Source organism: Sceloporus occidentalis, unplaced genomic scaffold, assembly GCF_023333645.1.
Source record: "Sceloporus occidentalis isolate IW3139 unplaced genomic scaffold, rSceOcc1.0.p SCAF_6, whole genome shotgun sequence".
Classification (NCBI taxonomy): Eukaryota; Metazoa; Chordata; class Lepidosauria; order Squamata; family Phrynosomatidae; genus Sceloporus; species Sceloporus occidentalis.
This window is the reverse complement of record NW_028316986.1, coordinates 73,853,777-73,866,441: the sequence shown is the minus strand read 5'-3', so window position 1 is coordinate 73,866,441 and position 12,665 is coordinate 73,853,777.

The window sequence follows — 12,665 nt, the reverse complement described above, 5'->3', positions numbered from 1 at the left end:
GTGAAACAGAACATGGACAAATGTCCCCAGTGTAAGATAAATTGTGTTGCTGGATTCATGACTAATTGCCCCCAAGAGACATCAGAAACTGAGCAGCTACACGGACCAGAAAATAAACTGATATCTTGTGGCTGGCTGGAGAGACAATTTCAGCAACAATTAGATGGCTATCATGCCAGCTATCATAGTCCAGCCTTTGCTTGCAGAGTCTCTACAGGGTACCTCTATTTTGTATTTGACAAGAACTCTTTTGTCTTCTCGCCTTTGTGTGTATGTATGTGTGCGCTCAGTGTATACATTTAAAGGACTTTTCTCTCATAGGCATTTGGGTCCCACACACCAACTGTTGAGATATTAAGTGGTCCTAACAAGGCTTGATTAATTAGGAAGCACACTATGCTTTAGCTCAGCATCCACAGCAGCAGCCTAAAGAACCCCCTCAGTTTTCATAGTGAAATGCTAATTATATGAGTGCACATTATAGTCAAGTATTTTCAGGTGATGTTTGCTAATAAACAAGTGGAAGTCTGCAAAGATTTTGCAAGTTGAATTTCTACTGAATGCCTGGTGATGTACCAATGACGATGTTAAGTACACCTTTTCTTTACAACCTGACATTGACAGTCATAGGGCTGAATTAGATCTTACATGCAACTTCTGTCCCCAAAACAGCCATCTGTAAGAAGAAAAATGGGGAGGGAATGATGTGAAATGAAAGTATCATAAAGGGAGAGAGAATTTAGCTTTTCTCCTTGCTGTTAAGGAGATTACCTCTCCATGGGTTTCTAAATGACCTCTCTGTTTTATGTCATTCTCTCTGGAAGAAAACATTTGCCTCTGTTTGGTTATAGATTTTGCTTGCAACAGGCAGTTACATAAACAGTTTGTAGGCTCAGGAACTATGCTTTCTAGTTATAAGGGAAGGATTTCCAATTAAGAAGAGATTCTGCAGCAAACCAGCCTGATTCTTGATTTGAGGGGTACAGAAGGTGAGGTTCCCATGTTCATCATGTTGCAAACTGATCTTGTCAGTAACAATGGTTGGATGTTGTCTGATTCTGTTTTCATTTTGGAAGGAAATGGCAATCAACACTGTGTTTACATGATAAGATACATATTTGTATGATTGCTGTCCCAGCAGGTTCATGCCAGGTCCTCTGTACAGATAGTTCTCTTTTAGAGGAATGTGGATGGAGGTCCAGCACACTACCATCCTTTCAAAATTGTTGGCCTCTGTCTGAAAACAGTAACTAAATTTATTTGTTAGTTTAGTTATGATTACATTTATAATCTGCCTCTCTGACAAACAGTGACACAGAAGACACAAGCAGGCTAATGCACAAGTAAGAGCAGGGATGGGGACCCTCACATGTAACCTTCCAGATGTTGGTGGACTCCATTGTCTACAACCAATAAGGTTGATGATCAGGGACAAACTACCATTGTCCCTGATCATCAACCTTATTGGTTGTGGCTAATGAAAGCTGAAGTGCAACCATAACTAGGTGTTGAGTCCCTCACCCGATTTTTAAAGGATGCTTAAAGTTACTCCATAAAGTCAGCATATATCTTATGCTCTACTTGGCATTGCTTAAAACTTATGCAGATTTCCTGTAGATGTGTGGACTGTTTATTCTGACACATCTTATGTGTACTTTCAAGAACTAGTAATGAATTCCATGTACAGTTGCCAAGGATGAATATGGGACAGGGCACCTGTAGCTTCAATCCTGGATCAGAAAAAGTTACCATAAAATTATATCAGGTGGAACTGCAACATGTTTCCACTCTCACCCCCAGACTCCACCTTTTATCTACTGCAGTCCTGCATCAAACACGGTGATTTATTGGCTGGTGGAGAGCAAGGGAGGTGTAAAAACATCCAACTAAAAGAACAGAGCTGGATGCTTCTCCACCCTGCTCCACTCTCCAATGGCCAGTAAATAGCAGTATTTGGTGGTGAGAGCTGGAACAACTAAAAGGTGTATTGGGGGTGAGATCTTAACTGCTACCACCCTGGTCTTGGAGGGAGAGAAGACCCAGCAGTATCTGCTAGACTTTATTCTGTCATTCCTTTCTCCATTTTTGTCAAATCTTTTAAGACTGTAAACCCGAGGAAAGGGAACTATCAAATTAACAATATGTAAGGCCCTCTGAGAGACTTTGTGGCTGCAGAGCAGGGATATAAATACTCAAAATAAATAAATAAATATTGGTGTGTGAAGGAGGAGAAGTAGCGTAATTGAAAATGATAGAATTTTATGGTATGCTTTCCTGGTCCAGGATTTGTTAATGATTAAAATTATAATGATTAAAATTATAGAAGTCTTGCTTCCTATTGAACCTGGCAATTCTACCAACATGTAACCTGGGGGAATTATTATCTCACCATCTTTACAAAGAAACTGGTCATATGTAGTGGTTAGGGCCAGTGGTGTCACTAGGGTTGGTGTCACACAGCGCAGTAATTCATGGTGTTACCTCCCCATTGACCTCCTCCCATACCACACCATAAAGAATCATTAGTTGGCTATTTGATAATTGGCTATCTGAAAAACTTGTCTTTCAATTGAAAATCAACAAAAGACATAAAACCAGGGAAACATTCCAGGAAGAATGGTAGATTTTTATTGAATATATCCACAAATAGCAGACAATTGCAATCCCCATTTTGGAGAGACAAAAATTATATTCTCCCCCTTCCATAGCAGATCTAGAAGACAATCGATATTAGTTGATAATAGTTGTATTTTAGGTTTGTTACATTTTGTATAATAAATTTTTAATTAAAAAAAACTTTAGTCATTTTTGTATTAATATATGCAATTCTCATATATCGCTGAATGTAATAGAAATGGTTGTGACATAAACAACTCACAAAATTAAAATTATGCTTTTAAATTCTTTTATTGCATACATATCCTAAATTTATTTATATGTACATAGTTTTATGTTTTTAAAGTGAAAATTTGGTAAGAAGTGATGTTTTTGAAGAAAATTCAAAAATAATATTTTATTTTATTTTTTAAAAAACTGGGGCCTCTCATTTCTCCTCCCACTGAGCCTCCCACTATCTCTTCAGCATTTTAACGGGACACAGGTGAATGCCACAGCCCCATTTCTGCCCAAAGCCAGATGTCTGGGGAGCAGTGATGTAACCCATCTTAGGGTATCATCTGGTGCAGCCCACACCACACACCTCCATAGTGATGCCCCTGGTTAGAGCTGATGGGTGTTGTAGGGCAGAAACTGGAAGACAATAGTTGCTCACTCATGGCCTGCATTCCATTGTTAGTTAACCTGGTAAGTTAACCTTTATGCATCTTCAATTTATTCAATGGGCCTACTCTAGTTGGGACTGACAATAAGATTTAGGTCACTGAAACTGGGGACAATTCTCCCTCCCTCTCCCTTTTCTTTCTTTTTCTTTGAAAAAAGTCATTCTTCCAGATATTATATTCAACTTGAAACCATTTAATCTTTTATTAATGTCTGGGGTCCAAAAAGTAACTTCAGTAAGTAGGTTCATATGCAGTGTGATATTTTAACTAGCTTCAGAATGTGCTCACAAAACCCAAGCAAAAGGGACACGCTTGGGGGAGTGTGAAACAAGCCCTGTATAGCTCAAGCCGTAATCCTCTCTGCGCTCCCCTTCTAGTTTTTCCAGGCGATGCAGCTGAGAAGCCTTGAAGAACAGCCTCCCAACATCCAAAGAATTTTGAACTTTCAAGTCAGCACTGTAATATGCAGGTAGCATTCATAAATTAGAATTTTTTAAACAGGTCTCATGGAACCTGTGCATTCATACACGGCAGTCACAAAACTGTGAATTTTTCTGATTTTTTTTTTTTGGTCACACACTGATAAGATTTAAAATACATACCCACCCACACACCATAGTTAAATTCACTCCTGCTGACAGAATTGCAGAAGTAATTTCTATGACAATGGAAATCTAAAACTTTTGAGATTTCTAGCCCATTGGGATGGAAAGTAATTTATCAGTTCCTATTAACTCCAGTCACCAACACAAGATGCCTTTATTTTCCTCTAAGGGAGCATAAAATGCATACCACCTATATTTTATATGCTAACATAGATTTCTCAATTCCAATTGTGAAAGCTTCCAATTTTCAAGCCTTATCTCAAAGAGAAAAGTATCACTTTTTAATATCACTTCTCATTTTCTGTGCAGCTCATACAAGCGGAATTAGGATGTGTGTGATATGTGCTTGTATTAGATTGTGCAAATTCTCCATGAGATATTGCAAGGCATACCAGGCTTTCTCTGACCCTTTCAGTTTTGCAAATACAGTATATAAAGCTGGCAAATGCCAGGTCAGTAAATGGTGAAACAACTGCTCTCCAGAATGTGATCCTTAATGAACATGCCAGCCTGGTTTGTATCAGAGGGGCCACTTAGATTGGCAGAAACCACATGTTACACAGGAGGAATAGGACAATCTTCTCCCAACTCCAGTTTGGATCGGAGCTATGATTCAAATGAAGGTGTTTAACCTCCCCCCATTCTCTTCTCAGTGCCTTGATACAAATCCCTTCACTCCACACTGGAGCTGCTATTTTTCACAGAGGAGAAATCTACAGACATTTATTGTGCCTGGATTTCCCCCCTGTGCAGCTAAGAGCAGATGGGGTATGTTAGACTCAAGTGTGGCACAGGGATAGAAAGCTAATTCAGTACATATGCCTGTGACACGGCTTGAGTCCAAATCCAAGCTCCCATGTCTGCTTTTAGCAGAATTAAAATTCACTGGGAAGCCTAGTGACCCACCAGGTGATCTTGACTGTTTTAATTTGCATATCACCCAATACTGCATGTACCTTATGGTACATGTGCTCACAAATAATAAATTGATTACATACCCTCCAACTGTTCAAATTTGGAAGAGGCAGTTGTGATGGAGAAGAGTGTCTCAGAGTTCTCTCCTGGACCTGGTGTTTTCAACATCTTTATAAATGACTTGGATGATGGAATAGAAGGCATGCTTATCAAACTTGCAGATGACAACAATGGGGGTGGGGTGGCATTGTGTGTATCACATAGGACACGATCAGAATTCAAAATGATCTTGACAGATTGGAGAACTGAGGCAAAAGTAACAAAAGGGAATAGATAAAGGCAAGAAAAATTAATTGCACAAACATAGGATGGTTGATACCTGACTTGAAAGCAATACACGTGAAAAGGATCTAGAAGTCTTAATAGACCACAAGTTAAGCAAGACTGAACAGTATCATGTTGCAATCAAAAAAGCAAATGCTGTTATAGATTACACCAATAAAAGCACAGTGCCCAGATGAAGGGAAATAATCGTACCATGCTTTTCTGTCTTGGTTGCATCTCACCTGGAATCCTATGTCCAGTTCTAGACACCACAGTTCAAGGAGGACAGGTTGGAAGATGTCCAGAGAAGGGCAATCAAGATGATGTGGAAGCAAAGTCTTATGGGGAAAGATTAAGCTTGGAGAATAGTGCACTGAAAAGTGACATGATAGCCATCTTCAAATAGCTGAAGATGTCACGTAACTCATTTTCTGCTAATCCAAATGCTAAAACATAAACCAATGAATTCAAATTAGAAGAAAAGAGATTCCATTTAAACACTGGGAACAACTTCCTTACCATAAGAACTGTTCGACATTGGAATTGACTGCCTTGAGGAGGTTGAACTCTCCTTTCCTTGAGATCTTTAAACAAAGGTTGGTTGGCCATCTCTCAGGCATGCTGTAATTGCATATTCCTGTATGGCAGCAGACTGGCCCTTCCAGCCCCTTCCATCTATGACATTCTCTGATTTTATTATTCTACAATATTCATGCGTCCCATTTTTTCAACTGCTTTTGAAATGTCCCATTTAACTCCCCTCCTACCACTTTTCCTCTTTGTACCCATCTCACTTCAACTGCTGCAAATTGAGTTCAAAGTGCAAAAGTAGTAGGCACTGTTAAGTTAACAGGGGGCAGAGAAGAGGGGGGAATGGGAACTATAGGGGAACCTATAGGAGAACCTATATTGAGGATAGAATTCAGCACCTTGGACAGTTTTTTTTCAAGTTCAGTGTAAAATCCAGAGTAGATTTGCTTCCCTACTGACTATTCCCTTTACTAACCATGTGGTGGAGTCTTATTCATAGTATCCAATCAACATTTATACATAGTTGTGGGAAGGATCTGACACATATATGGCAACCTTGTCAGCATACTCCATGCTGGGATCGTTGCAGGTGAGATAAGGCAGATCTAGGCTCTTCTTTTTGTGAGAAGCAGGATATTGTAAAAGATTAATGGACTAACAGGGAAAACATAGCATCATCACCGTTATCATTATCACCATCACCATCATCATTATCATCATCATCACCATCACCATTGTTACAATCACAATGGATAATGGGGATGGAATAAATGTTAGAAAATTAGAAGATAAGCAAGATGTAAAATACTAAATAATTATTACTCTTAGTGAAGTATTAGAAATGCCTATTATCTGATATGTAAAATTGTAATGGCTTGGTTACAAACATTGCCACATGGCTGAAAGAAGAATAAATAGATGGCAACAAATTGTAGTGATCTATTGAGCCAGGGGATGTACCCAGGTGGGGTGTCAGAGACACTAGTAGAAAGCTTAGTTTTATTTATCTTTCTTAATGTTTTGGAACCAAGTAGGAAAAACATCCCATTAATTAAAATTGTGCATATTAAACTGGGAGGTGTAGCAGAAAATAGACTAATCACTTAGTCATTTATTGGGTGTCCTGAGCTCATATAATTTACTATACACCAGTTAAATGTGAAATAAATCCTGACTCATAGGAATCTTTATTCACTGGCTTGATATTTAGAGCTTAAAGTTTGATCTCAAAGTATGTAGTGAGTACATGACATAGTTTTCCCTCTCCCTGACCCTGACATACTTAAATTGAGAATTTTAAGTTCTGAAAATTGTCTCCTTCTTAAGAATGATGCTGACTAAATCTAGAGTTTGGAAGAGGGCTTCTGATTAGCTAGAGGAAAAGAAATAAGTATGCAGCAAAAAGACCCATGAACAAATGTGGTTTGCATGACTGTTGAGCCTTTAAAATACAGGGGCCCATAAGCTAAAATGAAATAATTCCAATGTTGAGAGGGATTACCATGCTAAGTAATACAAAACACCTTTTGCCACCTAAGATCCCCATTGTAAAAAAGAGACAAGGACATCACTGCTCATACTAAAAGCGTGAAACTAGCTGCATAAAGGATTATGTGTGCTCCAAAACTATTCTGACCAGAATATTTCATTTATAAACCCTTTTAGTGGTTACTGCTTAGCAGTACAGATTCAGTCTCCCTTAGCTGACATGCTCAGAACTGGAAATGTTTTGAATTTTGTATTTATTTATTTAGGAATACTTATATTTGCATATACATACATTATGAGATATCTTGGAGATGGGATCCAGGTCTAAACACAAAATTCATTTTTGTTTCATATACACCTTTTATATACATAACCTTAAGGTCATTTTATACAATATTTTTAATAATTTTGTGCATGAAGCAAAGTTTGTGTACTCTGGGCCATCAGAAAGCAAACGTGTCTCTATCTCAGCCTCCCATGACAAAAAGTAATGGCTTTTGGAATATTTCAGATTTTGGAATTTCAGATAAGGGAGACTCAATGTTTATAGATAAATTCACAATTTAAAATGGACACCAAGTGGGATGACCTTTTCTAGTAAAAGAAAATCCCACACAATTCATTTCCATTATAAGATGCTTTTGTTTATTCATTTTTACCATTTTTACCAAACACCTATGCTATGTCTACTTGGACATAATCTTTCTACACAAATGTCCATTGGGTTGAGTGAAGTATCAGTCTGAAAACACTATAAATCCTCTGTAATTCCCACAGTCAGTTTTGTAAGCCTTCCGTTCCAAAAGTTGGCTCACCAGAGTCCTTGTAAATCAGGTACCATCTGGCATGTTTGCATTAATTCATCCACACTGTGAGTTATTCTTGTGCAAAATGTCAAAGGAGTTTGTGTTCAGTGCAATTAGGATCAGCTACAATCTCGCCTTTTATTTCTTACTTTAAAACCAGCACACACACAACTCCAGCAGGTAACTGGATGTTTTCCAAAGATAGTTGGGAACCACAGCTCTGTTTTTGGGAATGTGAGAAACAACCTGCTACACTTCAGTGAGTCAGCATGGTCTTGACAGTTGTTATGTAGTTTGCCTGTGAATGTTCGAAGCCTTTTTCAGACTTCTACCCCAACTCAGCCCTAAGGCTAAGGCAATTTAATAAAAAGTCCTTAGGTCTCTTTTGCCCCATTGAAAAGATACCAGCAGTGAATCCAGCAAAGAAAGATTTGTTGAAGCTTGCTCACCTACAGCTGTTGTGAGTCAGTCTTTACATTTCACAAATCTCTTTGGAAAAGAGCTTCCCTATATATCCCAGAGTTCAGGTCTGTGGGATAGGGTCTACTTTGAGTTGTATGTATTAAAACACCAAAAATCTATCAGCTAGAGCTTGATAAAGTGGTATAAAATAAGAACTAAGCATAAACACAATGGTTAATCCCAGCTAGGTAAACTCAGTAAGGGGCTGTACAGATAGCTGCCCCTTTAGTGGCCCGATTGGGGATGTGGCAACCCCATGCTGTGGCCCTGATCCGGCCTCTGGGGAAAGCGCCATAGCTGTGGCGGCGTGGCTTTATGACACCCCTGTGGGGCTGCGCCATTTTGATGGTGTGTGCTGTGTAGACCAGCGTGTGCCAAAATGGCTCCCTGGGGTGTGGCTAAGGCATCCAGCGTGCAGACGCTGCATCCTAGCTCTGCCTATAGGCCAGCACAAAGTGCTGGTCTGTATTGCCCCTAAGGCTGTATCTGCACTGCAGAAATAATTAAGTTTGAGACCACTTTGACTGCCATGGTTCAATGCTATGGAAATTCTGGGAATTGTAGTTTTGTGAAACATTTAGCCTTCTCTGTCAGATAGCTCTGGTGTCACAGCAAACTACAATGCCCAGAATTGCATACCATTGAGCCATGGCAATTAAAGTGGTGTCAAACTGGATTGTTTCTGCAGTGTGGATACAGCCACAATAAATGTGGACCTGGTAAATCAACACTTCTGCAAATTCCATTGATTCAATGGGCCTCCCCTGGGTTCAGGCCAAAAAATTATGTGCCCATCAACTTACTTTGAGTATCAAAACAATGCAACTTACAGTTCTTCTACACACAAAAACACTCCTGCTCATCTCAAGTGTTCACCATTTCAGCAGTATAATTTAGAGTAAAGACTGGGAATCATTTGATTGTTAGGTAGTTGTTAATCAGAAATCCTTGAAGTTCCTGAGAACTACCCAGGTAACTGCTAGCTGGTCTAGAGCTGCCTATGCATGCACATCCTTGGGAAGTGACTTCAATTCCAATGACATACATGGAAGGATGCATGGCCAACCATTTCGTCTTTACATAAGATTCCTTTAGCTGAATGACCTTTTCTCACATTCATACCACACAGTATATGGGAGCTCTCAATGTGACCCAATATTTGTGCTGAAAGTATTTATGGATTAATCAGCCTCAAGGCTTTTCTACCCCAGTGACCAGGGTGCTCATAACCAAGGAGAAGTCCATTTTTCACACTACAGGGTATGGTGGGAAGTATAATGATGTCATATGTTCATTCAGAGAACATCTTTGAATACTTAATGAAATTATTTTTATTTTCTTATTTTGTTCTTTCCTGTTGTTTTTGAAAGCAAAGTAACAGAAGTGCTTGCAATGAAAATGCAGATGCTCCTTTATGCTTTTAAAATGAAATCCTTCTGTCTTCCCAACCTACTCATTGAGGTTTCTGCAGTTTCTTTGTGTCTCTGCAGACTGCTGCATGAATCACATTGTCTAATGCCCTTCATGGTTCTTGGATTCAAGCCTATCGTGGAAAGATTAGATAGGTTATAATTATTAAATGCTGTTTAAAGGTACTATTTATTGCTCCTTTCTGGGCAAGACTCCCACTGACATATGATTCCATATGAGAAAAGATGTAGCTAATTGTAAGACAACTCTTACAAAGTCTGTGCCAATAACTTCTGTAAAAAATTTATAAGGAGCCAAAATGCTGCTGCTTGGAGGATGCTTTCATTTCCAAACTAAGGAATGGCAGGTTGTCCACTTTAACTTGTGCTTCTGTGAAATCATATTCTAGTACAGTTGAGGTTGTCAGTTCTTTGAAGTATCTGCCTCTGTAAACAAGACACAAATCCAAAGAAAGATATTTTGGGGCAACTATTTTACCGCTGTTTGGGTGAAACCCATGGTGCGGGAGAGTTTCCTAAGAGCTGCAATTTGCCTGAGGTTAGCTCCAGGCATAAATGGCACTGCAGCTGTGCCTGCTTTTACCAGAAAGCAACTTTGTCTTGCAGGGAGCTTCAGTTTGGTCATTCTCTTCAAGTCTATTACCAACATCAGAACTACAACTTTAAGAACCTCCTTGGTAAAGATATAATTAGGTGTTAATAACATACTAAAGATATTGATCACCCCCCCTCCACAACCTGGATAACCTTTTATTTGGCTTAATGTACTTGTGAAATGGATTGCAGGGGACAAGAAGAAACCCAGAGGGGCAATGTAAACCATGTAGAGAGATCTTGTAGGACCTTTGAGACTAACTGAAAGAAAGAAGTTGGCAGCATGAGCTTTCATAGACTTCAGTCTATTTTCTCAGATGCATCTAAGGAAATAGACTGAAGTCCACGAAAGCTCATGCTACCAACTTCTTTCTTTCAGTTAGTCTCAAAGGTCCTACAAGATCTCTCTACATACTGATTCTTTAGACTAACATGCCTATATCTTTGAATTGTAAACCAATGCCACTGGTATCAAGCAAGAGTACCTGAAATCATCCCTCCAAGATGAAGTTGAACCATTGCATACCAGTGCTTCCAATCCCCATTGCAGCCTTTGGCCCAGAATGATACTATATCTGATAACACTGAAAGTTACTGAGAGGTCCATCACAGCCAACAGGGATACACTTCCTAGGTTGACTTCCTGATGTAGATTACTCACCAAGGCAACCAAAGCAGTGTCTACTCCATAATCATTTCCCCTTGTTGTTGCTGAACAGAATTGGCTTTGGCTTTATGAGAGTACCAAAATTCATATTTTCAGGCTTGAAAATGAGAACTGGAGCAGCTCCCAATGCTTGTTTCAAATGTGAGTGTTAAAATCATTTCCAGTCTGGATATTAAACCAAGCAAGAGATTGTTTGTTCTTTCCACTCCCTTCAGCCTCCTACACCCAATATTTTTCTAGGAGCATATGCACATAAACACATACAAAGTTCTCCATGTACACCCAACCATTCTTATTAATTTATGACACGTCCTTATGTTGTGTCTGACCATTGATCCATCCAGTTGAGTGTTGTCCATGAAGCCCTTCAGGGTTTCAGGTTGGGGCTTCACTGGAAATGCCAGGAACTGAACCTGTCACTATCAGCATACAAAGCATATGCTCTATCACTGAACTATGCCAAATGTGTAGGCAACAGGTGAGCTTATAATGTATACATAGCCCTGTATTCATAGTCCTTCAGATAGTAGCTCTCTTGCTCTCTTATTGCTGTTTCCCCTTTCTTAAAGATATTCCTCCTTCTCCTCCTCCTTCTTTCTTTATAATTCTGAAATGATTCCACTAGCAAGCAGCCATGTCATGTGTACTGAACTTTCCAGGGCTGTCAGTTTTGTGGGTTAGAGCCTGGTGGAGGAATTGATCCACTAACAACAGCAGCCTCAACTTTACATAAATCAAGGAGGAAAGCAGAATTGCTAGACTTTGGAAAGCAGGGTGGAAAAAGCATTGCCTCATTGCCGTCAGCGCTGATGGCAGTTTTAGAAGACTACTGTTCCCTAAAGTGCAATAAAGCAGTAGAGCAATATGAAACATAAATCTATTTTTTAACAAAGGATTTAGTCAGGAGGGCTAGCTCACAAGATAGAAGCCAGTTGCTTAGCCCCCCCCCCTCCCCCCTGTATTTTTATACACCATTTTCTTCAATCTGAGATTTCTAAAATAAGAAGTGAAAAACCTCAGGCCATGGGACTGAATCTGCCTGTCTTGGGATCCCAGTCTGGCCTTTTGGGGTCTCTTACATGGTCCCTTACTCATCATACTATTGTTGGTTCTTTTCCAGCTCTTGTACATTCTGTTTCCCTCCACCCATTTTAAATGGCTCTCCTAAGGCTTATGGTTCTTTTACACTATACAGTTATAATGCACTTTAACTTCCAGGGATATATCCTATGGAATTATGAGGTTTGTAGTTTTCTGTGCCATGAGAACTCTCTGAGCATTCCAAACATCACTCCCTAAACTCCAAATGAGCCAGAGTGGTGTCATGGTTTGAGTGTTGGACTACAACTCTGGAAACCAAGGTTCAAATCAGCCATGTGAACCCTCTGGGTGACCTTGGGTAAGTCACATTTTCTCAGCCTCAGAGGAAGGCAACACCCCCCCCCCCCCCGGGGAACATATCTTGCAAAGAAAACCCAATGATAGGTTCACCCAAGGTCCACCACAAGTTGGAAAAGGCTCAAGGCACACAACAAGAACAGCAAACTCCAAATTCCAGGATT